We start from the raw sequence: 27,499 nt of genomic DNA, 5'->3' as shown, positions 1-27,499 counted from the left end.
TGTGTTGTTGGCTGGGATCGTTAACTTAGTCCCTGGAGACTTTAGGAGGTAAATAATCCCCCTCCTGTGGTGGAAGGCTGTCAATCAAACCTGGTGGCGGGGACAGGGGAGTCTGGCTTCCAAGGAGACATCCCTGGTTGGTAATTAGGGTACAGCAGTGCCCTGCATGGAGATATACGGGACACGGGGATAGGGACATGGGGGTGGGGATGGGGATATGGTGATGGGGATATGGTGATGGGGATAAGGGGATATGGGGATGGGGATAAGGGGATAAGGGGATATGGGGATGGGGATAAGGGGATATGGGGATAAGGGGATATGGGGATAAGGGGATATGGGGAAGGTGATAAGGGGATAAGGGATGGGGATAAGGGGATATGGGGATAAGGGGATATGGGGATAAGGGGATATGGGGATAAGGGGATATGGGGAAGGTGATAAGGGGATATGGGGATAAGGGGATATGGGGATGGGGATAAGGGGATATGGGGATAAGGGGATATGGGGAAGGTGATAAGGGGATATGGGATAAGGGGATATGGGGAAGGTGATAAGGGGATATGGGGATAAGGGGATATGGGGATAAGGGGATATGGGGATAAGGGGATATGGGGAAGGTGATAAGGGGATATGGGGATATGGGGATGGGGATAAGGGGATATGGGGATGATGATATGGGGATATGGGGATTGGTATAAGGGGATATGGGGATGGTGATAAGGGGATAAGGGGATGGGTATAAGGGGATATTGGGAAGGTGATAAGGGGATATGGGGATTGGTATAAGGGGATATGGGGATGATGATATGGGGATAAGGGGATATGGTGATGATGATATGGGGATATGGTGATTATGATATGGGGATATGGGGATGGGATATGGTGATGGGGATAAGGGGATATGGGGATGATGATATGGGGATAAGGGGATGATGATATGGGGATATGGGGATGATGATATGGGGATGGGATATGGTGATATGGTGATGATGATATGGGGATATGGGGATGGGATATGGTGATGGGGATAAGGGGATATGGGGATGATGATATGGGGATAAGGGGATGATGATATGGGGATGGGATATGGTGATATGGGGATGATGATATGGGGATATGGGGATGATGATATGGGGATATGGGGATGATGATATGGGGAGATGGGGATGATGATATGGGGATATGGGGATGATGATATGGGGATATGGGGATGGGATATGGTGATGGGGATATGGGGATATGGGGATGGGGATAAGGGGATATGGGGATGATGGTATGGGGATATGAGGATGTGATATGGGGATATGGGGATGGGATATGGTGATAGGGATATGGGGATATGGTGATGGGGATAAGGGGATATGGTGATGGGGATAAGGGGATAAGGGGATATGGTGATGGGGATAATGTGATGGGGATAAGGGGATATGGGGATATAGTGATGGGGATATGTGGATATGGGGATATAGTGATTGGGATATGCGGATGGTGATATGGGGATAAGGGGATATGGTGAGGGGCATATGGGGATATGGGGATGATGATAAGGGGATATGGGGATGATGATAAGGGGATGGGATATGGTGATACAATATGGGGGTGAGGATATGGGGATATGGGTATGGTGATATGGTTTATAAGGGGGTGACGATATATGGATATGGGGATGGTGATATGGGATATGGGGGTGAGGATATGGTGATAAGGAATGGGGATATGGGGATTTTGGGATAGGGAGTTGGGACAGTTGAGCTGGCCTGTATATTGATAATGGAGATAAATGACTCCTATTATTTTGCAATAAGAGACTTGACACATGAAATATATGTGTACTTAGCTATGTACTGTAGATGCATTATTGTTCACCGTGCGATTTCACTGCTCATATGCTACAGTTACAAGCGAGTACAGTATGAAAAAGTATCCAACCCATACAGTAAGATCCTTTTTAATTGCATGAGAAGGGATGGCATTGAGGAGAGTTGGTAGGGGGGGGTGTAAGGCTTTGGTTGCCATGGTGGTGTGTGACAGATCCACAGTGCATCTTGATTCTTGTGCCAAACAGCACTCTAATCTTTTCATGGAAAGTCCTCCAGCTCAGCTCTCTCGCTCCATCTCAGATGAAAGCCTGCTTGTCTCCGAGTCAGGCCCATGGCTGCCAGTCACTCCTGCTCTCCTTCTCTCCACCCCCTACTGTGAAGACTGGTAGAATGTTTTCAAAAGGCAAAGCAATTTGTTTACAAAGGCTTTCTCTGCACAATGGGACTGGACGTGTGAAGGGTCTTTCTGTTCCCACTGACCCCAAAATATTCTCTTAAACTGATTGTTTGACATGGAGAGGCTTGAGGAATGGTACAGATGGAAGGTTTGTACAAAAGCTTCCCAACAGAAGTGGTCAAGTTGGTGTCTAGTATACCTGCGTCAACTGACCCCCTCTTCACATCGTAGCTTGAGAGGAGCTTCCGACAAAATAGGTCAAACGCAGTGTGATAATTGTGAAATATGAAATGCATACATCATTATGAAAAAATGTACCCTCGTTTCTAAAGATAAGACAAAAAAAGATGTACCAAATTACTCAAGAACTACTTTGCAAATGCTGTATACACGCCATGTTTGATTATTCTCATTTCGCTTGACAGAAGTATGCCCCCCCCCCCCCCCCCCTTATTACAGCACGTGAAAACAACTCCACAAGCTAACTCTGACACATACTGTATACGTGATATACGCCACACAATTGAAATTCCAGCAGTGTAGGAATCCTCCTGGAAGGATTGTATTGAAATAGCTCTTATTCTATTCCATTTGTATAGTTTCCAGGTAAACCTCCCGAGTAAACAGGATTGCTCCATAATAGCATTTCCACTCAGCTTTTTTGTTTTAGAAATGCCATTATGACAGACGCTGCAGTGTCATTGCTTCAGCAGTCCAGGTTATTTGGGGACAATATTTATTTATTTTTTTACTGGTAACAACTAGTTTACCAGCAGAAGGTCAAGTACAATATCACACCCATTTGAAGCTGAAATAAGGCTTGAGTGGAAACGTTGCTTTGAACCACTCCAAAAGGACATGTCTTGACTGCGGCTTAGCAACTGTCTCCACGTCGCCCACATGAAAATCCAACTTGATCCTGAATCCAGGCTGGCAAACAAAGCTGCAGTTATGATTTTCTGAGAGAAAAGAGTCAGGAAACCAAAAGCTTTAAGGTTTTTAACTATAACTCACTTCTAAACAAACTTCCCTCAAAAACATAATCATACCGATAACAATGAACGTCTGGTACATAATTGTGTAAGCCACATCTGACAGTGTTATAGTTAACTGAGGCATTACATACGAGTACAAACTGAGACGGCGAGGTTCTAGATGGACATTAGACAGGCAGCAAATACAGCTTCATCCAATCCAGAAGGCTTTGAATATTCATTAATGAACTAAAAGTGGTTATTTTGTTTCATATATTTACACAGTAGCAGCTACAATAGTCATTTACAACATTAACCATATCTATACTGTATTTCTGATCCATTTGATGTTATTTTAAGGGCCAAAAAAACTGAATTTCTTTCAAAAACAAGGACATTTCTAAGTGACCCCAAACTTTTGAACGGTAGTGTATATATATATTTAACGTTTGGACACACCTACTCATTCAAGGGTTTTTCTTTATTTTGACTATTTTCTACATTGCAGAATAGTAGTGAAGAAATCAACAATATGAAATAGCACATATGGAATCATGTAGTAACCACAAAAGTGTTAAACACATCAAAATATATTTTATATTTGAAATTCTTCAAAGTAGCCACCCTTTGCCTTGATACATCTTTGCACACGCTTGGCATTCTCTCAACCAGCTTCACCTGGAATGCTTTTCCTACTGTCTTGAAGGAGTTACCACATACGCAGAGTTGCATATGTAGAGTTGTCATTTCTCTGTCAGTGTGTTCTTTGGCCCATCTTAATCTTTACTTTTTATAGGCCAGTCTGAGATATGGCTTTTTCTTTGCAACTCTGCCTAGAAGGCCAGCATCCCGGAGTTGTCTCTTCACTGTTGATGTTGAGACTGGTGTTTTGTGGGTACTATTTATTAAAGCTGCCGGTTGAGGACTTGTGAGGTGTCTGTTTCTCAAATTAGACACTCTAATGTACTTGTGCTCTTGCTCAGTTGTGCACCGGGGCCACCCACTGCTCTTTCCATTCTGGTTAGGGCCACTTTGCACTGTTCTGTGAAAGGAGTAGTACATATTGTTGTGCGAGATCTTCAGTTTCTTGGCAATTCCTCACATGGAATAGCCTTCATTTCTCAGAACAAGAATAGACTGACGAGTTTCTGGCCATTTTAAGCCTGTAATCGAACCCACAAATGCTGATGCTCCAGATACTCAACTAGTCTAAAGAATGCCAGTTTTATTGTTCTTTAATCAGCACAACAGTTTTCAGCTGTGCTAACATAATTGCTAAAGGGTTTTCTAATGATACATTATATTTTTTAAATGATAAACTTGGATTAGATAACACAACGTGCATTGGATCACAGGAGTGATGGTTGCTGATAATGGGCCTCTGTACTCCTACGTAGATATTCCATAAAAAATCTGCCGTTTCCAGCTACAGTAGTCATTTACAACATTAACAATGTCTACCCTGTATTTCTGATCAATTTGATGCTATTTTAATGGACAAAAAAGTTGCTTTTCTTTGACCCCAAACTTTTGAACGGTAGTATATATATACATAAGCATCTACTGTTTGCTCTGACCATAATATAGAACCATAATATAGAATAAATATTCCAAGCAGATTAATATTAATCCGCCAGGGGTTCTTTCCTTGGTGGTGCTTAAGACGACCAATAGAAGATATTGCCGGTTGGGAAAACCTTCCTTGAAGGACAAGATAAGGGACGGAATAGAGAAAGCGCTGAGGCCTAATGGTTCGAAGAGTCTAGCGCACATGGGTGAGTCAGATGTAGGATGTGTCATATTATGGACTGGGTTCACACCATCCATCCAATAATTAATCTACTTCTCCCAGTACTCTTGGTTTAGTCTGGTTATTGAAGCATTTAACTAGTCCATATGATCGCAACTAAACAGATTCATACATTAAGTTTTCTGAACATAATACACTTCTCAAATGTATAAAGGTTTCAGGTACAGGTGTATGAAAACTAACCACATTATTCCCCATCATCAAACAATAGTTTATTTAGGTTCATAAATATACTAAATAAGAGGGTAATGCTCCACAAAAGTAATGTGATATCCTTCAAACACTTCAAACAAAAATCGAAAGGATTCCTGTAACTCATTTACAAGTAAAAGTATACTGTTGATATCATGAATCAGCATGTAAAGAATCTCAAGATGCTACCGCTCTCTATGACATCATAATAAATAGCTACACTCATAAATTATAACAACTTTCCACAATATACAGCCTTCACAGCGTAAGCAGTACTCACATAATACGTTCCAGGGTGGTCTTATCCAACAGAGAGGAATGATGCAACTCCCACTGAATGGTTATTAAACCCTCTACTGCATGTCACTGGCACATGGATGAAACTCTGCCTCCAAACATAACACAGCCACCTAGTTACTGTGGTGCCTTCCCTCCCTCTGCCTCAGCCCCAGCCCTGGCTGTATGCTCACGGAAGCGTGTAACATGCTGGGGAAGCGTAATTTCCACTGGGTTATTTCAAGGACGCTGCCTCCATTAAGGGCTAGGGCTCTCTTTTCCCCATCTATCCATTCTCCACGTCATGAGACAAAAGGTAAGCCAATGTGAAGACAAAGGCTGGGGAGCAGGGGGAACCTTGGGGACTCTATTGTGATGAGGCTGGGGATGGGGCTGGAACTCACTCTAGAACATAACCAGGCTGAAGCCAGATGGGGCCAGCCTCCAAGGCTAGGCTGCTTCGCTGCATCCCATCCACACACCCATTCATCATCACAATAGACAGACAACACTGCTCAATGAAAGCTACTCATGAGATCATGAATGGTCAAATAAATGTTCAATTCCAAGACCACAAGATCTAACTAGGGTGGAAGGGCGACGTCTTCATTGATGTCTCCAATGTTAGCATGGTCAGCTTTGAGAACAGAGATGTAATGCAAGTGAATGCGAGCGTGTTTTAGCGATAAATGTTTCACAGATTTATTATGAGGCTCTAATGAATATTTCTGTATTCAACCAGCCAGGAGACTTAACATTAATTTGAGGGATAAATCCAGTATGAACGACACTTTACTGAACTAAATCTGCATCATTCTATAAGAACCCTATCATTGTTTTATTCTACCTTATTGTCCCCCCACAGACAGTTCTATTGGCAATGTAAATTAGCATCTGATGTGGATGTACCCACGGTAACCATGGCAAAGGTTCAAGATTTTAATTACTCTGCTGCCCCATCAGTAAGAGGATCTCCCCCAAGGCTCACTTCTGAAAAACACAAGGCTAATGAAACAAATAAGTAAGGGATAAACGCACACGTTCTGTACATTACCTTGGAAGTAATGGACGACGCAGCAGGACGAGGCTGAGTCCGCTGGTGGAGTTTTCCCCCCAAGGTAATGTACAGAACGGAGGAATTATCCCGCTTATACCACAGCTGCCAAAGAAAACAATACTCAAGCATAAATGTATCCGTTAGAACATGTTTTGTTGTTGTTGATATTTTCATTATAAGCGAATTCGTACTTTATTATCTTTTGGTTGTATATTTATGGACGTGACCCAGTTGGATGAAAGAAGTGCAGGACCTGTATTTTTCTAAATCAGTCCATTAGACTATGTTCACAGAAATTCCCAAACAACAGTATGCTATAGAGACCTCTAATTATTCATACGCATTTTGACAGATGGAATTTCAATGACTTTTCCATGACTTCTCCATGATTTTGAACCATTTTTTTTTTTAATGATAAATAATTGGTAGCGTCTCTATATTGTCTACATTCAAAAGTCTTCATACATGTGGTATTGACACTAGAAGGCTGCTGGTTTTTGATCCCATATAGACCTACTATTTCCTGCCATTGTGCTCTCAAATCAATCAAGGCACTTCACCCTCCACAAAGTAGAATAACTGCATTGTTAGGCTACTGTATAAAACACATGTGGTCAACCCTGCACCTGGAGAGGTACTGGGCCGCAGGCTTTTGATCTAGCCCTGAAACACACCCGAGTCTGCTTATCAAGGTCCTGTTGAGAAGCTGGTGTTTAGGCTATATCAAATCTAATTTTATTGGTCACATACACATGTTTAGCAGATGTTATTGCGGGTGTAGTGAAATGCTTGTAACTTCTAGCTCCAGCAGTGCAGGAATATCTAACCAGTAATATCTAAAAATATCACAACAATACACACAAATCTAAAGTAAAGGAATGGAATTAAGAATATATAAATATACTGTTGTGCGTTAGAGCAGGGCTACAATGAAAAGACAGCACACCCAGTATACTTAATCCTCCTGGAGGACGGCTGGCAACCCTTTACATAAAAGGTTGCAACATTACAACCAAATAGTTTTCTGTCTTTATACAATTATTCCCTCATTCAATGAATCAGGGATTAAATGGATAAAGTAGGCTTCTTCAAAGCAAAGTAGCTAATACATGTTTATCTTTAACCTTGAAAAGGCTAAAATATTCATGTTTCAGGGGAGATCTATGCACACAGCATGGAAGTTATTTGTCAATTAGGCTATTCTTTGAATATTTTGTAACATTGTCTGGATTACATAGTCTACTATTTAATAGAGGGGAATCCCAGCTTTCAAATAACAATGTCAGATTTATTTCTCAACAGTGCTGGTGCCAAAAATCTCCCCCCCACCCTGCCAGAATTCTCCCCCCTTCACGTTCTTCATTGCTGCGACTTGCTTGCTAGTTGAAATATCTGCTCTTCACTCAGTTTTCGGTTTAGTTATTTGTTTCAAGTGTATGTGGTGGTTCAAGCTTGTATGGCGCCCTTGGCGAACCCCCACTTCAGCGCCCGTGCCCACCCCCTCCCGTACCCTGGGGCGCCCATGTCCACCCCCAGCAAGAAGCCGCCCTGGGCCCATGTCGCCCGTACCTAAATCTGCTACTGATTTGTATTAGTCTATAAATAATTCGTCATCTCTCCCATGTCTTATTCAACTAGTATTTCTGAAAGTGTAAGGATAGTAATTCAGCCGTAGATGTTCTGAAATGTTTATTGTTTGCCAACATTTTACTCCCTCTTCTATGTTTAATATAACACACATACATTAATTATTAATTTTGCTTGCCGATCCTGACGTGAAGTTTGAAAACAAGGAAAACACACACGAACGATGGTCAGAACGTGACAGCCGATCCTGACGTGAAGTTTGTTCTATAGGAAGTATTTGACTCTAGCCAAAATATTAAGGAAATTATTATGTGGGGGGGGGGTGGGGTCTGGCAAGGGGGAGATTTTTGGCACAACACCTGTCAAAGACATGAATACTTAAACCAGAGCCAACTCCCCGTACTCACCGTGGGGAGCATGTGACCGGGCAGGCACCATGTTTTGCTGTGATATGCAGTGTGTCTCCAGTGGGCATCCATAGCCCGGTGCGTGCTGTGCCAGCTCCCCGCACTTGCCGTGCGAAAGGGGGCATCTGTCCAGGACGGGTGGTGCCGGCTCAGCGCGCCCGGTCTCCAGCGCCTGGCCTCTTCGGTCCAGGATATCCTGCAACGGCTCTACACGCTGTATCTCCGGTGCGCCTTCACAGCCCAGTATATCCTGCCCCGGCCATACTGTGACGACCCTCCCACTCTGTCTGCCGTATTCTCTCTTTGTTCTAGTTTCCTTATTAGGATGCCGCTGGGCGGAGTTGGGAGGGTCGTCAGCTACATGGGGAACACCTGGGCCCGGTGTGTTCCAGGATAGAGGAGACTCTCTCTATGCAGACACCTTTATAGATTTTGTTGTGTTTCTTGGTGGTTTTTGGTTGTTTGCTTTAGCGTCTTTCAACACCCTGCATTATCACATTCATGCATGCAAAACACTCACTTACACTACTGATTACTGATTACACACACCATTGTATATTATACTTAGTTACTTATTTAATAAATATATATTTTGTTACTCCTTATCTCCACATTGTCTCCCTTTTGTTACGGGCTTTGAGCCAGTTCGTGACAAGACGTACTGTGTCTCCAGTGTGCCTTCACAACCCAGTGCGTCCTGTGCCAGCTCCCCGCACTTGCCATGCGAAGGTGGTCCTTTGTCCAGGACGAGTTGTGCCAGCTCTACGCTCCAGACCTCCAGTGCGCCTCCACGGTCCAGTATATCCTGTGCCAGCTCCATGCACCCGGCCTCCAGTGCGTGTCTCCAGCCTGGTACATCCTGTGCCTGCTCCACGCACGAAGCCTCCAGTGATGATCCATGGCACGAAGCCTCCAGTGATGATCCATGGCCCAGAGCCTCCAGCGACGGTCGGCAGTCCAGAGTCTCCAGCAACGGTCTGCAGTCCAGAGCCTCGAGAGAGGGTTCCCGGTCCTGAGCCTCCAGCGACGGTTCCCGGTCCGGAGCCCCCAGCGATGATCCACGGTTCGATTCCACCGGCGATGATTCAAGGTCCGGAGCTTCCGGCGATGATCCCAGTACCAGAGGCGCCACCAAAGTTGGCAGAGCGGGGTCTGCGTCCCGCATCGGAGCCACCACCGAGGGTAGATGCCAACCGAGGGTAGACCCTCCCCTATAGGTTCAGGTTTGCGGCCGGAATCCGCACCTTTGGGGGGAGGGGTACTGTCACGCCCTGACCGTAGAGATCCTTTTAATTCTCTATTTGATTAGGTCAGGGTGTGACTAGGGTGGGCAATCTGTTTCTATTTCTTTGTTGGCCGGGTATGGTTCCCAATCAGAGGCAGCTGTCTATAATTCTCTCTGATTGGGGATCATACTTAGGCAGCCTTTTTCCACCTGTAGTTTGTGGGATCTTGCTTTTGGTACTGTGCTGCTTAGCTCTACTCAACGTTACATTTCGTTTAAATTAAAATGTACGCCTACCACGCTGCACCTTGGTCCGATCCTTCCAACAACGAGCATAATAATTTAATTATTTTGATTGGCTAGCTACTTCTGAAATGTGTCTCTCCTCGGGCAACGGCACGGCACACTCACACACAGATGATGCACATCACACTGTGTGTGCTGGCCTAATTCTGATCATGTCTGATATGTCGACTTTTAAGTGAGTGATGATATATTTAGGAAAGAGGAAAACACTATATTAAAATTCCATGACTTTTCCAAGATTTTCAAGACCATAAGAACCCTCGTTTGACAACTTGGAACATTCTGAAGCTGGCACCATATACTGTAGACTGGCACGCATACACCGGATTCACAGACTAGCAGTGAATAAACTTAAACAAAGCGAAATAAGGACATGAATTCCCACTCTCCGTTGCTATTCAATGCTGCTCCTGCCTTCATTCCGCTTTGTTCAAACTTTTTGTGTGAATGCAGGCCGGTGATCGGACATTTTGTCTTATAGAGGAGCTGAAACGCAGTTGGAGGTGCTGGTACGACCCTCCAGACTGCTCCGACCCAAGACAAGCACTGGTTATTTGTTTTATATGTTTCACTGCCATGCTCGCTGGCAACGTTCTTGTCCCATGCTTGCTAGCTAGCCAACTAACTATGGCTAACTAACTATAGCCAACTAACTATGGCTAACTAACTATAGCCAACTAACTATAGCCAACTAACTATGGCTAACTAACTATAGCCAACTAACTATGGCTAACTAACTATAGCCAACTAACTATGGCTAACTAACTATAGCCAACTAACTATGGCTAACTAACTATAGCCAACTAACTATGGCTAACTAACTATAGCCAACTAACTATGGCTAACTAACTATAGCCAACTAACTATGGCTAACTAACTATAGCCAACTAACGATGGCTAACACAGTCACGACCTCTGCAGTCAGAATAAAAGCAAAGTAGCTGCATTAGCATTCGTTTAAGCTGTTTTCTATTGACATTCATTTGGGTACATCCAAATTAAAGACAATGCCTAAGTTTGCCTGGCAAAGCTAGAAAATGTTGGATTGTCGTCAAGACACTCAACACTGTACATTACGAGGAAAGTGCATTACATATAAAACTCTAGGCTAGAAGCTAGCTACCTTAGTTAAATAGTTTGTTGCTAGGAAACCTACCAAGACCTGCCAAGATTACAACAGATGGTCAAATTAGAAACATGGGAGGATTTGACAACATAGAGCCACTTGTGTCATGACTGCAACAGTAGAGACCAGAGAAATCCATGGTCAGCACTCACCACGCAAGGTCATCAGATGCTCCCAATAAATAGATGTCTGCAAAAACAAATCAATGCTGGAAGTTTTTCCTCCTTGAACCTGCATTGACAATGTATCCAATTTCGGGTTTGTGTGGTTGTTGGTTTAGCTTTCTGTAACTATGCAGCATATACAGTTGTGTACATATTTGTTATGATTTCAAGGTGTCCGGAGTCCCGATATCTTTTCCAACTGTAAGTTATCTGGTTTTAATACCCATTTGAGAATTATCTTCTAGCCAATCAGAAACGAGTATTCAACAACGCTGTGGTATAAATCACTATAGAAATTCACAGAGTCCTACAAATCAATATAGAAATTCACAGAGTCCTACAATAACTAATGAACCTACTTTTAACTCTTATCAAAAATATGACTTATAGAATAGCAATAGAATAGCAATGCCGATGCCAAGTATCATCATAACCTTTGTTTGTTGTTTTCAGTTTGAGATGCTGTGGTTAAGTGTCTAGCGAGTGGAACTAGAAAGCCAAATGTATATATGCCACAGCAAGAGATCCACAGAATGTAAACAACCTTTGAACTGCATTCTGATCAGCCCGGATAACATATAGTTGTCTATGAGGGGCTATAGGAGTCATTGACCTGGAAGTGATTATTTTCCTCTGGGTGTAGGCTGCTACGGTACACTACAGCGTGATTGGCTCAGTGGCTACGGTCCTGCCTGCCAGCCCTGTGGTATCAGATGCCATGCAGTTCTCTCTCTCACACGAGCTGTAGCCAACCAACAGCGGCCATGATCTGAACTGACACAGTGTAGGACGTTATCAGGAGCATAGAAAAAGTATTGGAGGAACTATATGCTGTTTAACAGTACAATATGAGGATGTCTACATTTCCCATGTTGCTTGGTTGGGCATTCCTAGTCGATATTACTCTGTAGATATTACTACTGATACGCTGTAAACTCTTAAAATATCATAACAGTGCTGGTATGTGTATAAAACAACACTTGTACCATGATTAAGACTACAAAATAACTTTGCATAAAGAGATGACTTTGGAGTTTCACCTCTGGTGGTCCACTGTGTTCCTGATACCTGACTCCTCAAAAGGTCAGAGGTCATGTAATCTCCTTTCAAAGACAAATGTCAGGATTAGACTGTTTACGGTGAGGCAGGTTATGACTAGCTAGCCTGGCTCACTCTGCAGACCCACAACTTGGACACAAAGCCTGGGGACAATGTATGACTCAAATGTCCAGCACAGATAAATCCCTCAGAAAAGAACAGCAGGGATGAGTTATGATCTGTGGTTAAGAACAGCACAAAGTGACACTGAATATCTGTTGTTTTCCCAGTTAAACAGGGAGTAACTTATGGGAAAATAAGATCATGTGTTGTGTTTAGTTCCACAGAACAGCCCATAGCCAAAGACTGTTTGCTTAATTTTTTTCTTGAAAAATGTATCATTCTTTTGTAGGACTGTGGTGAAAGCCGGGCCACATTCTTTACTGCTTGGAGAGCCCTATAATTGCTTCCAGCAGGTCCTGAGGGTTTTCTGAGACTCTGTTAGACTATGAGATGTCTTCATTAAGCATCATCACAACTTAAAGGGGCAATCTGCAGTTGCTTCATCCATTTCTGGGCTTCTGAATGAATGAAATGTAACCACTGATATTTGAAGAATATAACATAGAAACACCTCATGAGCTCAGTTCAACTGTCTCCATGAGAACCAACAATATAAGCTTGTTTTACTCCAATGTTTGTAAACAAAGCAAAATGTTAACAAACACTATATAAGGTAGCCTCCAAACATGGTTAAAACTACAATTTTGATATCATGGATGGTCAGTCCTTGCATCCATAGTTCTGTCTAGGAATTTGTCCAGCCCTATCCCTCAGATTTTTAAAGAAACAGGGGTGGGGATTTGGCTTTGTAATTGTTTAAACTGCTGATTGACACTTTAAAGCAGTTTTTCTCAATTCAGATGAGAAATGTCCAGGTCATACATTTACACAGCTAACAATACCCCTGATCAAATCATCACTTAACTTTAATACAGACCCTATTGTACTGTGTCTTGTATCCTCCCACAAACAGACAGTCTTAAAAAAACTGAACAAAGTGGAGACTAGACTACTACTATCTAGACTACTGTGACTTATCCTGGGACAGGCTGAGCACCGCGGGGGCCCAGCTGTTAGAGAACTGGGTCGGAGCTCTGGGTCTGGGCTCTGGGTCAAATAAATCAAATCAAATCAAATTTTATTTGTCACATACACATGGTTAGCAGATGTTAATGCGAGTGTAGCGAAATGCTTGTGCTTCTAGTTCCGACAATGCAGTAATAACTAACAAGTAATCTAACTAACAATTCCAAAACTACTGTCTTGTACACAGTGTGAGGGGATAAAGAATATGTACATAAGGATATATGAATGAGTGATGGTACAGAGCAGCATAGGCAGATACAGTAGATGGTATCGAGTACAGTATATACATATGAGATGAGTATGTAAACAAAGTGGCATAGTTAAAGTGGCTAGTAATACATGTATTACATAAGGATACAGTCGATGATATAGAGATATAGGTCTGGGTCAGAGCTCTGGGTCTAGGTAAGAGCTCTGGGTCTGGGCTCTGGGTTTGGGTCGGAGCTCTGGGTCTAGGTCTGGGTCTGGGTCAGAGCTCTGGGGCTGGGCTCTAGGTCTGGGTCGGGGCTCTGGGTCTAGGTCTGGGTCAGAGCTCTGGGTCTGGATCAGAGGTCTGGGTCGAAGCTCTGGGTCTGGGCTCTGGGTCTGGGTCGGAGCGCTGGGTCTGGGTCAGAGCTCTGGGTCTGGGCTCTGGGTCTGGGTCGGAGCTCTGGGTCTAGGTCTGGGTCAGAGCTCGGGGTCTGGGCTCTGGGTCTGGATCAGAGCTCTGGGTCTGAGCTCTGGGTGTGGCTGGGTGCATTCCATCCTAACTAGACTACTGGCTCTGAGGGATCATCAAAACACTAACACTACTTTATTCCCCCACTGGGAATGGCCACATGCTGGGTTGTTGGATGGCAGAATAGCTTATCACAGTGGATATAAGTTAGCTATCGCTTGTTGGCATATATCATTATTGTGCTACATGATAATTGAGAAGGTTCTGGTTCAGGTTGCTGTTGAGTAGTCTATCAGTTTACTGACAAAGCTGAAAGCTTCATTGCTTTGGCCTACTTGAGGAATGCAGAATATCATTCTTTCACTCCTTCTCCATATGTATCTCACATGCGTTAAAGTATTTGCAGGACACATTCCCCAAACTTGGCTCGAACAATAGACTCCCATTTCAAAATGGGTTAAACAGTCACCTTATCCCTTGAGCTCAGATTGTCTTCTCTGAGAACGGGAGCTTGTGCTCCAGCCTACAACAGCAGAGGAGTATCCAACCACACGTTGTGGTGACTGACACACACAGACTCAGCATCTCTCTTTCCACAGTCACTACTATGGCACAACACTAGGGCTCACATCAACCCAGAGTCGTGTTCCTTCACAACACCCAGGTCTGGGGAACTCACACTCACTGATGGCTTTGCCTCTCTTGATCTGGGATGTACTGTATTTATCATTAAGGAGAACAGTAATTGAGGCTGAAGTGGAATTTAAGAGGTGATAAAGGAAGAGAAACAAAAATTAAACGTAAATACAAAAATCACAAGAAATCCACATTATTCATGAGATATTAGCTGAAAAAAAAAGGATTTGGCTGAGTAATTCAGTCCAGAAGTGAGAGAAAGGTTCTGTTTGGCTCAGTTGTTAGATCATGGTGCTTGCAATGGCAGGGTTCTGGGTTCAATTCCCATGGGGGACCAGTAGGAAAATGTATGCACTCACTACATTAAATTGTTCTGGATAAGATCATCTGCTAAAATGTAAAGGCACTAGAGATTAATGAAGAGAGAAAATACTACTCATTCAGTCCCTTTAATATGGAGTCTCTGGAGTGTTCAAACAGATGCTTCTTTGAGGAAACCAAAATGAATATACCAGATTCCCACTTCTACAAGTGTTGGCACAGTTCTATGTATTTTATCCTTTCCTAAAATAACATGGCATTGGTGTCGTTTTAACCAAAAAGCTTTAGGTTAAGATATATGTCATAATGTTTATTTCAAATGATAAGCTTTATAGTGTAAAGTTACATGGCATGGAAACCCTTTGTACTTAATTGAGCACAGTAGCCGACTGACAGTTAAATGGTCGCCTGAGAAATAAGTATGCAATTCACAGGAGCCTGCTGAGAGCGGCTCATAATAATGGCATCAAAAACCTGGAAACCATGTGTTTGATGCGTTTGATACCATTCCACTATTCTGCTCCAGTCATTTCCACGAGCCCGTTCTCCCCAATTAAGATGCCACCAGCCCCCTGTGGTACGCATTCCTTTTTCTGTTTAATAAGCCAACGACAGACCGGTTTCCTCTTTGTGGTACCTGGTAACTCACTGGACCTGTCAAGACCGGTTTCCTCTTTGTGGTACCTGGTAACTCACTGGACCTGACAGACCGGTTTCCTCTTTGTGGTACCTGGTAACTCACTGGACCTGACAGACCGGTTTCCTCTTTGTGGTACCTGGTAACTCACTGGACCTGTCAGACCGGTTTCCTCTTTGTCTCAGATGGAATGATTCATGTTCACACCAGTCTTAACTTACTCTACCTCAGCAATTCCTGCTCCTCCTTAATCTGAACACACACTTCCTCTCACAAACACACACACACACGCACACACACACACACACACACACACACACACACACACACACACACACACACACACACACACACACACACACACACGTCATAGTAATTCACTTACAGCCCATTGCTATTCTGCTGTTTATCAGTGGAAGAAAAATCCAAACAACGTTGGGCTCTGAGTCTCATGAATATTCATTTAAAAGAGATTGATGAAGTCTTTTTATAGTCCTTCTAAGGCAATACTGAGGATGTGTTATCCTAATCACTCTGCAATTCCTAATCAAATCACATGATCTGCCTTGCGCACAATGTGCAGGGGAGACAACAATGTTGAGTCAGCAGCAATTTAGAAGCTGAGAGACGCAAGTGAAAGTCATGGAGAAAGTTATGCAAAAACTAAATCATGAACACAATTCACAGTTTCATCACACATTGTTGTCATTTGTCCTTACATATGTAGGATCTTAATTTGAACCAGTTTGCTACATCAGAAAAATAATCCTGTAGCAAAAGGAAATGTCAATTATTATGTGGATTATAATGAATGGACATTTTTTGTAGGGATTGATACATTCTTTCTTAAGGGAACATTTCAACCTCAAATACACTACAAGTTTAACATTTTCAGGAAAGGTCTCTTCCAACCGGGTGATCAAATTAGGATACAACATTTGTAGACCTCTACAGCAGGGTTCCCCAACTGGTGGTGCCAGTTATATATATATATATACTTATATATATATATATATATATATATATATATATATATATATATATATATATATATACACGCAGTTGAAGTCGGAAGTTTACATACACCTTAGCCAAATACATTTAAACTCAGTTTTTCAGTAAAAATTCCCTGTCTTAGGTCAGTTAAGATCACCACTTTAATTAAAACATGTGAAATGTTAGAATAATAGTAGAGAGAAGGATTTTATTTCAGCTTTTATTTTTTTTCATCACATTCCCAGTGGGTCAGAAGTTTACATACACTTAACTTGGGTCAAACGTTTCGGGTAGCCTTTCACAAGCTTCCCACAATAAGTTGGGTGAATTTTGGCCCATTCCTCCTGACAGAGCTGGTGTAACTGAGTCAGGTTTGTAGGCCTCCTTGCTCGCACACTATTTTTCAGATCTGCCCTCAAATTGTTCTATAGGATTGAGGTAAGGGCTTTGTGATGGCCACTCCAATACCTTGACTTTGTTGTCCTTACGCCATTTTGCCACAACTTGGAAGTATGCTTGGGGTCATTGTCCATTTGGAAGGCCCATTTGCGACCAAGCTTTAACTTCCTGACTGATGTCTTAAGATGTTGTTTCAATATATCCACATAATTGGACTGGTGTGAAGTAGACCAGTCCCTCCTGCAGCAAAGCACCCCCACAACATGATGCTTCCACCCCCGTGCTTGACGGTTGGGATGGTGTTCTTCAGCTTGCAAGCCTCCACCTTTTTTCTCCAAACATAACGATGGTCATTATGGCCAAACAGTTATTTTTTTCTTTCATCAGACCAGCGGACATTTCTCCAAAAAGTACGATATTTGTCACCATGTGCAGTTGCAAACCGTTGTCTGGCATTTTGATGGCGGTTTTGGAGCAGTGGCTTCTTCCTTGCCGTACGGCTTTTCAGGTTAGGTCGATATAGGACTCGTTATACTGTGGATACAGATACTTTTGTACCTGTTTCCTCCAGCATCTTCACAAGGTCCTTTGCTGTTGTTCTGGGATTGATTTGCACTTTTCACACCAAAGTACGTTCATCTCTAGGAGACAGAACGCGTCTCCTTCCTGACCGTCATGAAGGCTGCGTGGTTCCATGGTGTTTATACTTGCATACTATTGTTTGTACAGATGAACGTGGTACCTTCAGGTGTTGAACCAGACTTGTTGAGATCTACAATTTTTTGGGGGTGGTCTTGGCTGATTTCTTTTGATTTTCCCATGATGTCAAGCAAAGAACACTAAGTTTGAAGGTAGGCCTTGAAATACATCCACAGGTACACCTCCAATTGACTCAAATTATGTCAATTAGCCCATCAGAAGCTTCTAAAGCCATGACATTTTCTGGAATTTTGTTTAAAGGCTGTTTAAAGGCACAGTCAACTTCGTGTATGTACACTTCTGACCCACTAGAATTGTGATACAGTGAATTATAAGTGAAATAATCTGTCTGTAAACCATTTTTTGGAAAATTACTTGTGTCATGCACAAAGTAGATGTCCTAACCAACTTGCCAAATCTATCATTTTTTGGGATGGTTGAAAAATGAGTTTTAATGACTCCACTCTAAGTGTATGTAAACTTCCAACTTCAACTGTATATATATAGACACACATACATACATACATACATACATACATACATATATACACATATATATATATTGTTGAACATTAAAGATTGTAGAAACACCAAAGCATTTCCACTCCTAATAGAGTTATATGTTATATGATCGTATTCAAATGAAAGCAAGATTTGAAATTATTATGTTTTAGTTAAATGTTATTATAATTTTGGAAATATGTTCCAAAGTATTCCCATGCATAACAGAGAGATACTATGCGATCATATACAAATGTAAACAAGATTTGAAATTATGTTTTAGTCAAATCTGTTTATCTGTTTAGGCTTCTTGCGGTCAATTTGCAGTCTACAAATTATTTGTAATTATGTTTCAGCCCCCTGACCATCCGCTCAAGAAAAAGGTAGGCCCATGGCTGAATTTAGTTGATGATCCCTGCTGTACAGTGTGCATCTTACCTGGATCCCCATGGTTGCCAATCCTGCCATGTTTGAGACTGTCTCTCCCAGCTGAATAATGGCAGAAAAGCAGAACCAGACAGACAGAATGTCTCCGTGAGACAGCAGTCAGCCAGTAGAGGATTCCTCTGGTGAAAACAGACAGGAGACAGGAGGTTGGAAGTTGTTCTGTCTATCTGCTGTACCCACCTCTTCATCAGGGTGGGTACACACACACACACATAGTTTATTGACTCACACTCTGCTTCTCATCTGCCTTACAAGTTTACACAGGAGCACAGAGAGCTGGGCCCTCTGCCCCAAGGGTAGCTGAATTCCATTCTTTCCACAAACACAGTGTACAACTATTTCCCTATAAATTCAGCTTCGTAATACTCTAAAAAAACTCTCAAATATCCATTCCCCGACCCACCCATATGGTGGGAGAATGTCTCGGTTCGACACCTAATAGGCTGTAACTTTGAAACTTCATGATTCGCTTTCGGTCGTCTGCTGTAAAAGCCAAATGAAAGATTGAAATAGGACGAAAGTCACTGTGTTTGCTAGGACCAACTGTGTTAGCTGTCAGTGTGTTTACTAGGACCAGCTGTGTTAGTAGCTGTCAGTGTGTTTACTAGGACTAGCTGTGTTAGCTGTCAGTGTGTTTGCTAGGACTAGCTGTGTTAGTTGTCAGTGTGTTTACTAGGACCAGCTGTGTTAGTAGCTGTCAGTGTTTTTACTATGACTAGCTGTGTTGGTAGCTGTCAGTGTGTTTACTAGGACTAGCTGTGTTAGTAGCTGTCAGTGTATTTACTAGGAATAGCTGTGTTAGCTGTCAGTGTGTTTACTAGGAATAGCTGTGTTAGCTGTCAGTGTGTTTACTAGGACTAGCTGTGTTAGCTATCAGTGTGTTTACTATGACTAGCTGTGTTAGCTGTCAGTGTGTTTACTAGGAATAGCTGTGTTAGCTGTCAGTGTGTTTACTAGGACTAGCTGTGTTAGTAGCTGTCAGTGTGTTTACTAGGACTAGCTGTGTTAGCTGTCAGTGTGTTTACTAGGAATAGCTGTGTTAGTAGTTTTCAGTGTGTTTACTAGGAATAGCTGTGTTAGCTGTCAGTGTGTTTACTAGGACTAGCTGTGTTAGTAGTTGTCAGTATGGATACTAGGACTAGCTGTGTTAGTTGTCAGTGTGTTTACTAGGACCAGCTGTGTTAGTAGCTGTCAGTGTTTTTACTAGGACTAGCTGTGTTGGTAGCTGTCAGTGTGTTTACTAGGACTAGCTGTGTTAGTAGCTGTCAGTGTATTTACTAGGAATTGCTGTGTTAGCTGTCAGTGTGTTTACTAGGAATAGCTGTGTTAGCTGTCAGTGTGTTTATTAAGAATAGCTGTGTTAGCTGTCAGTGTGTTTACTATGACTAGCTGTGTTAGTAGCTGTCAGTGTGTTTACTAGGACTAGCTGTGTTAGCTGTCAGTGTGTTTACTAGGACTAGCTGTGTTAGTAGCTGTCAGTGTATTTACTAGGAATAGCTGTGTTAGCTGTCAGTGTGTTTACTAGGAATAGCTGTGTTAGCTATCAGTGTGTTTACTATGACTAGCTGTGTTAGCTGTCAGTGTGTTTACTAGGACTAGCTGTGTTAGTAGCTGTCAGTGTGTTTACAAGGACTAGCTGTGTTAGCTGTCAGTGTGTTTACTAGGAATAGCTGTGTTAGTAGTTTTCAGTGTGTTTACTAGGAATAGCTGTGTTAGCTGTCAGTGTGTTTACTAGGACTAGCTGTGTTAGTAGTTGTCAGTATGGATACTAGGACTAGCTGTGTTAGTTGTCAGTGTGTTTACTAGGACCAGCTGTGTTAGTAGCTGTCAGTGTTTTTACTAGGACTAGCTGTGTTGGTAGCTGTCAGTGTGTTTACTAGGACTAGCTGTGTTAGTAGCTGTCAGTGTATTTACTAGGAATTGCTTGTTAGCTGTCAGTGTGTTTACTAGGAATAGCTGTGTTAGCTGTCAGTGTGTTTACTAGGAATAGCTGTGTTAGCTGTCAGTGTGTTTACTATGACTAGCTGTGTTAGCTGTCAGTGTGTTTACTATGACTAGCTGTGTTAGCTGTCAGTGTGTTTATTAGGAATAGCTGTGTTAGCTGTCAGTGTGTTTACTAGGACTAGCTGTGTTAGTAGCTGTCAGTGTGTTTACTAGGACTAGCTGTGTTAGCTGTCAGTGTGTTTACTAGGAATAGCTGTGTTAGTAGCTGTCAGTGTATTTACTAGGAATAGCTGTGTTAGCTGTCATTGTGTTTACTAGGAATAGCTGTGTTAGCTGTCAGTGTGTTTACTAGGAATAGCTGTGTTAGCTATCAGTGTGTTTACTATGACTAGCTGTGTTAGCTGTCAGTGTGTTTACTAGGAATAGCTGTGTTAGCTGTCAGTGTGTTTACTAGGACTAGCTGTGTTAGTAGCTGTCAGTGTGTTTACTAGGACTAGCTGTGTTAGCTGTCAGTGTGTTTACTAGGAATAGCTGTGTTAGTAGTTTTCAGTGTGTTTACTAGGAATAGCTGTGTTAGCTGTCAGTGTGTTTACTCGGACTAGCTGTGTTAGTAGTTGTCAGTATGGATACTAGGACTAGCTGTGTTAGTTGTCAGTGTGTTTACTAGGACCAGCTGTGTTAGTAGCTGTCAGTGTTTTTACTAGGACTAGCTGTGTTGGTAGCTGTCAGTGTGTTTACTAGGACTAGCTGTGTTAGTAGCTGTCAGTGTATTTACTAGGAATTGCTGTGTTAGCTGTCAGTGTGTTTACTAGGAATAGCTGTGTTAGCTGTCAGTGTGTTTACTAGGAATAGCTGTGTTAGTTGTCAGTGTGTTTACTAGGACTAGCTGTGTTAGTAGCTGTCAGTGTTTTTACTAGGACTAGCTGTGTTGGTAGCTGTCAGTGTGTTTACTAGGACCAGCTGTGTTAGTAGCTGTCAGTGTGTTTACTAGGACTAGCTGTGTTAGCTGTCAGTGTGTTTACTAGGAATAGCTGTGTTAGCTGTCAGTGTGTTTACTAGGACTAGCAAATGTTAGCTGTGAGTGGAAAATCAGTTCCTGATTATGAGGATAAGTGTTCTTTCATCCTAACAGTTCATTGCTCAGAGAAGACTCTGGAAAATAAAGACATCTGGAACAGAATGGATCATCTTCCTATTCGTCATCCTACGCCGACAGGCAACAAACCCATTGTTATTAGAAAAAAGCCAAATTGGATTTCTCAGCTAATTACTTTAAACCCTGCAGGATTCATTGCGATGTTTGAAAAGGAATGATTTCATCATCACAATAGGGAGATCATATGGGTGTGGAGCGAACAGGAATCTCCCAACCTCCCTAAAGACAAGTTATCTGTATGCTAACTGGACTTTGAAAAACCTTGAAGAAATTACCTCAGTTTCACTGACTCCAATAAATTAAAATGGCTGCTTATTATCAAGTCCTATCTTCTGCTTAATTGCTGCTTGCTTTCACTTGATGTTTCTTTGAGGCATAAAACACATGATTATATGGTTGTAAACTAGATTTATCACTGTCTACTACCTTAGTCTGATCACCAATGTTTGCCGCAATCTATCTAGTCAGCAGTATAATTGAATTAAAGGTATGCCTTGAAATGTTAGCTAACATAGCCTTCACAACGTTGTCTCCAGTGAATACTGGTAATTACCTTTGGGGAATATAGATCAAGAACCAGTGGGGCTGTTTCCAATGATTTACATTCTGGGATCTTTTTTAATTTATTGAAATTCTTTATCTTGAAATCCCCCCAAACTATCCTAAGAGGGACAAGAAAATGACATACACTCAACATTTGTGATGATTGGCCAAGCTGTCATTGCAAATAAGAATTTGTTCTCATCTGGGTGAATAAAGTCGATAATGCTTATTCTATTGCAGTCTCACCTGAAACAACACAGATCCATGGTCTGTAATATCAGTTGCAGAAACCAACATGCACACACTTGACAATATTTCCCAACACTACATTCATATTTTGTTGATGACTCCAGTAGCATTACAAAGCAAGAGTAGTACGGAGAAGAAACAAGAGCTGTGGAGCAATATTTCAGATTCTATCTATTTTACAGTCACTTCTGAGAAGCCACATAATAAAAAAAACAACATCTGTTTACAAGATCAGGTATTTTTCAAATCATTTGTTAACAAGCAGATGACTGCTCTGGACGACCAGTCTCTGCAAGACCACATCTGGATACATAATATCTATAGCTATGAGGAGAGGGGAGCTGCTCCTGGTTGCAGTTCAGTTGAACAATTCTCTGATTGTTTGAAAGTTGGATGGCAACACAGTTTGTGTATTAGGAACGCCCTTTTGTGAATATGATGAAGTAGAGTGATAACACATTTTTATAAAACAACAATTGTTTAGAATCGAGTGCCAGAACAGGAACATATTGAGGTTGACCCAAAATGTGTTTCTAGTTCCAACATGTCCATAGCATCTGTATCCCAATTGTGCTAAAGTATCCTGCCATGCAGATGATCTAAGCCAATAAATAGAAACATGATCTCTCTCCTTGGGGATACCAATATTTGAAATGTTTTTCAAGGCACACACACACACACATTTATTTTAATTTCTTACGACACTACAAGTATATAGTGAGAATTAAATAACGCTCGTTAGCTCAACTAAAAAAAGTAGACTCTTTATACTTCATTTTTTGAACATTAACATGTCATTTGAATAACACACATTCCCTTGGTTTCACATGTAGGGAAAGCTGAACAGAGTTCTAGAAGACTGAATACGAGGTTAAAACTGAGCTGCCAATTGAGAAAAAAACAAAGCAGATCCTTCCAGTGGTCTGTCAGTCATAGTGGGAGCAAGAATGTTTCCCATTAAATGACTCGCATTAAGAAGGAAGGCTGTAATTATATTTTCCGACTGAAACATTGCATACAGGATCAGTGACTAAACCGAGCTAAAAGTAGTAATGTAGAAGATTAAACAGTCCTTGACCAATGCTAATGTAGCAAGTTGTATTTATTTGTATGGGGACACATATAACTCATCAGGGTTTGTGTCAGTTGAAAGCCATTTTCTTATCTAAATATGAATCCAGCAGTTGTCCCCTGCTATTTAAATATATTCTCTTATCTCAGTAAACCAGTTTCCTATTATAGATCAAATGTTTTCTTAAGCGTTTCAAATAAAAAGGGTCTTGCTCAGAATCAGAAGTGTGACAACAAAGTGCACACAATAACTTTAGCCAATCTTTTTTTTTTTTTACCTTTAAAAGCCATGGTAATAATCTGAAGTCAAGAAGAAGAAAAACATCCCTTTAAGAAGATGATGATTTAGTCTGGGTTTAGAGGCTTAATGCAATCAGTGTTAATCCTTTAAATCTGAAAGGAAATGATCTCCAACATAAAGTTCATAACCCTAACCAATAATGTGTAGGCCATCATTGTAAATAAGAATTTGTGTCTTAACTGACTTGCCTAGTTAAATAAAGGTTACATTATTTTTTATATATTTTTTAAAATAATGGGTATTTCATTGGTAATTAGTGTTTTAGTAATAATAATAATAATATTGCAGTAGTAAAGTTTGAACATAATTTCAGGGTTGTTCAAAGTCTCCATAGGAAGTTGTCACTCATATTCAATAATATGCATTGAAACAGCTCAGCAGTTGATCGTATCTTTAATAAAACATGTGACAGGTCTACAGAGTTTGCGTGTGGAGTGCAGACATAACCTCATGCTCTTGAAGGAGTTCTAATGGATGTTCTGTGGTTCCTGGTGTTCTGTGGATCCTGGATGTCCACCCACTGTCTCAGCTAGAACCTCCCTCTGTACTCCCTACAGCTGCTGCTGCTGCTACCAGTAGACCCAGACAGGTAGACAAATCAGACCCCTTTCCCGTCCCCTCCTCCCCACCCCAACTCTGGAGGTGGTGGTGGAAGAGGTGATGGAGGGAGAAGTGGTGGTGGAGAAAGTGGTGGTGGAGGAAGTGGTGGAGGGAGAAGTGGTGGTGGAGGTGGTGGAGGTGGTGGAGGAGGTGGAGGAGGAGGTAGTGGTGGAAGAGGTGGTGGAGGGAGAAGTGGTGGTGGAGGTGGTGGAGAAAGTGGTGGAGGTGGAGGATATGGTGGAGGGATAAGTGGTGGAGGTGGAGGAGGTGGTGGAGGGAGAAGTGGTGGTGGAGGTGGTGGAGAAAGTGGTGGAGGTGGAGTAGGTGTTGGAGGTGGAGGAGGAGGTAGTGTTGGAAGAGGTGGTGGAGGGAGAAGTGGTGGTGGTGGACGTGGTGGAGAAAGTGGTGGAGAAAGTGGTGGAGGTGGAGGAGGTGGTGGTGGTGGTGGATGTGGAGGAGGTGGTGGAGGGAGTGGTGGTGGAAGTGTAGGAAGTGGTGATAGAAGAAGTGGTGGTGGTGTAGGTAGTGGAGGTGGAAGTGGAGGTAAAAGTGGAGGAGGAGGTGGTGGTGTTAGAGGGAGTGGTGGTGTTAGAGGAAGTGGTGGTGGAGGTGGAGGTGGTGGAGGATGTGGTGGACGAGGGGATGGTGGAGGAAGTAGTGGTGTTAGAGGAAGTGGTGGTGGAGGTGGAGAGGTGGTGGTGGTGGTGGAGGAAGTGGTGGAGGTGGAGGAAGTGGTGGAGGTTGTGGAGGAGGTGGTGGTGGAGGTGGAGGAGGATGTGGTGAGGGAGAATTGGTGCTGGAGGAAGTGGTGGTGGTAGAAGAAGTGGTGGTGGTAGAGGATGTGGTGGGGAAGGAAGTGGTGGTGGGGGAAGTGGTGGTGGTGGAGGTGGGAGAGGTTGGTGGAGGGGATGGATGTGGTGTTGGAAATGGTTTAGGGGGAAGTGGTGGTGGAGGAAGTGGTGGGGAAGGTAGTGGTTGAGAAGGTGGTGGAGGAGGTGGTGGTGGATAAGGTAGTGGAGAAAGTGGTGACGGAGGAGATGGTGGTGGAGGACGGGTGGTGGAGGAAGTGGTGGTGGAGGTGGCGGTGGTGGTGGAGGAAGTGGTGGTGGTGGTGGTGGTGGTGGAGGAAGTGGTGGTGGAGGAAGTGGTGGTGTTAGAGGAATCGGTGGTGGAGGTGGTTGAGGTGGAGGAAGAGGTGGTGGAGGGAGTGGTGGTGGAGGTGGAGGAAGTGGTGGTAGAGGAAGGGTTGGTGGAGGAGGAGGTGGTGGTAGAAGAAGTGGTGGTGGAGGTGGTGGTGGAGGATGGGATGGTGGAGGAAGTAGTGGTGTTAGAGGAAGTGGTGGTGTTAGAGGAAGTGGTGGTGGAGGAGGGGATGGTGGAGGAAGTAGTGGTGTTAGAGGAAGTGGTGGTGTTAGAGGAAGTGGTGGTGGAGGAGGTGATGGTGGAGGAAGTAGTGGTGTTAGAGGAAGTGGTGGAGGTGGAGGAAGTGGTGGAGGTAGAGGAAGTGGTGGAGGTGGTGGTGGAGGAAGTGGTGCTGGAAGTGGTGGTGGAGGTGGAGTAGGAAGTGGTGGAGGAGGTGGTGAAGGAAGTGGTGGTGGTGGAGGTGGTGGGGAAGGTTGTGGTTAAGAAGGTGGTGGAGTAGGTGGTGGTGGAGAAGTTGGTGGAGAAAGTGGTGACGAAGGAGATGGTGGTGGAGGAAGTGGTGGTGGAGGAGGCAGTGTTGGTGGAGGAAGTGGTGGTGGTGGTGGAGGAAGTGGTGGTGGAGGTGGTGGAGGTGGAGGAGGAGGTGGTGGAGGAGGTGGTGAATGAAGTGGTGGTGGTGGAGGTGGTGGAGGAAGTGGTTGTGGAGGAAGTGGTGGTGGTTGTAGAGCAAGTGGTGGTGGAGGTGTTGGATGAGGTGGTTGAGGTGGAGGAGGTGGCGGTGGTGGAGAAAGTGGTGGGGGTAGAGAAAGTGGTGGTTTTAGAGGAAGTGTTGATGATGGAGGAGGTGTAGGTGTATGTGGTGGAGGAGGAGGTGGTGGTGGTGGAGGTGGTGGATGCAGTGCATGAAGTGGTGATGGTTGAGGAATTGGTGGTGGAGGTGGAGGAGGTGGTGGTGGTAGTGGTGAAGGAGGTGGAGGTGGTTGAGGTGGTGGTGGAGGTGGTGGAGGTGGTGGTGGAGGTGAAGGATGTGGAGGAGGAGAAGGTGGTGGAGGAGGAAATTGTGGTGGATGAGAGGGAGGTGGAGGAGGAAGTGGTGGTGGAGGTGGAGGAGGTAAACATTGTGGTGGAGGAAGTGGTGGTGGAGGAGGTGGTGGAGGAAGAGGAGGTGTTGGAGGGAATGGTGGTGGAGGTGGTGGAAGTGGTAGAGGAGGTGGTGGGGGAAGTGGTGGAGAATGTGGTGGTAGAGGAGGTGGTGGAGGAAGAGGAGGTGTTGGAGGAAAGAGTGGAGTTGGTGGTGGTGGTGGTGGTGGTGGTGGAGGTTGAAGTGGTGGTGGTGGTAGAAGTGGTGGTGGTGGAAGTTAGTGGAAGTGGTGGTTGTGGAGGAAGTCATGGTTGTGGTATAAGTAGTGGAGGAGGTGGTGGAGGTGGTGGAAGAAGTGTTGGTGGAAGTGGTGGAAGTAGTTATTGTGGAGGAAGTTGTGGAGGTGGTGGTGGTGGTGGAGGTAGAAGTAGTAGAAGTAGTGATTGCGGAGGAAGTGGTGGTGACGGGGGTGGAGGAGGTAGTGATGTTGGAGGTGGTGGTGGTAGTGGTGAATCCAGACATCCTGTTCTGTCTCTCTGGCTTGGTAGGAGAGTGTGTGACAAGCTCTATTGTGGTCAGAATAGAA

General features: G+C 43.4%; 1 protein-coding gene across 4 annotated transcripts in view; it reads right to left on the bottom strand.

Moving 5' to 3' along the window:
• LOC110520618 (E3 ubiquitin-protein ligase MID1) overlaps positions 1–19,117 on the bottom strand; it is a 76,561-nt gene extending 57,444 nt beyond the window's left edge. The window contains exon 1 of one of the 4 annotated variants that reach the window (XM_090230440.1): positions 18,817–19,117. The gene's annotated coding sequence lies outside the window, so the exon portion shown is untranslated. Of the gene's footprint in view, positions 1–5,476; positions 5,808–18,816 lie in introns of those variants that run through there. The other 3 variants (XM_090230438.1, XM_090230442.1, XM_036975246.2) reach the window with 3 other exon arrangements.
• Positions 19,118–27,499: the final 8,382 nt, after the last annotated feature.

This window comes from Oncorhynchus mykiss, chromosome 3 (genome assembly GCF_057628025.1).
Source record: "Oncorhynchus mykiss isolate SJ-2025 chromosome 3, ASM5762802v1, whole genome shotgun sequence".
Lineage (NCBI taxonomy): Eukaryota > Metazoa > Chordata > Actinopteri > Salmoniformes > Salmonidae > Oncorhynchus > Oncorhynchus mykiss.
This window is presented reverse-complemented; position numbering and strand designations above follow the sequence as displayed.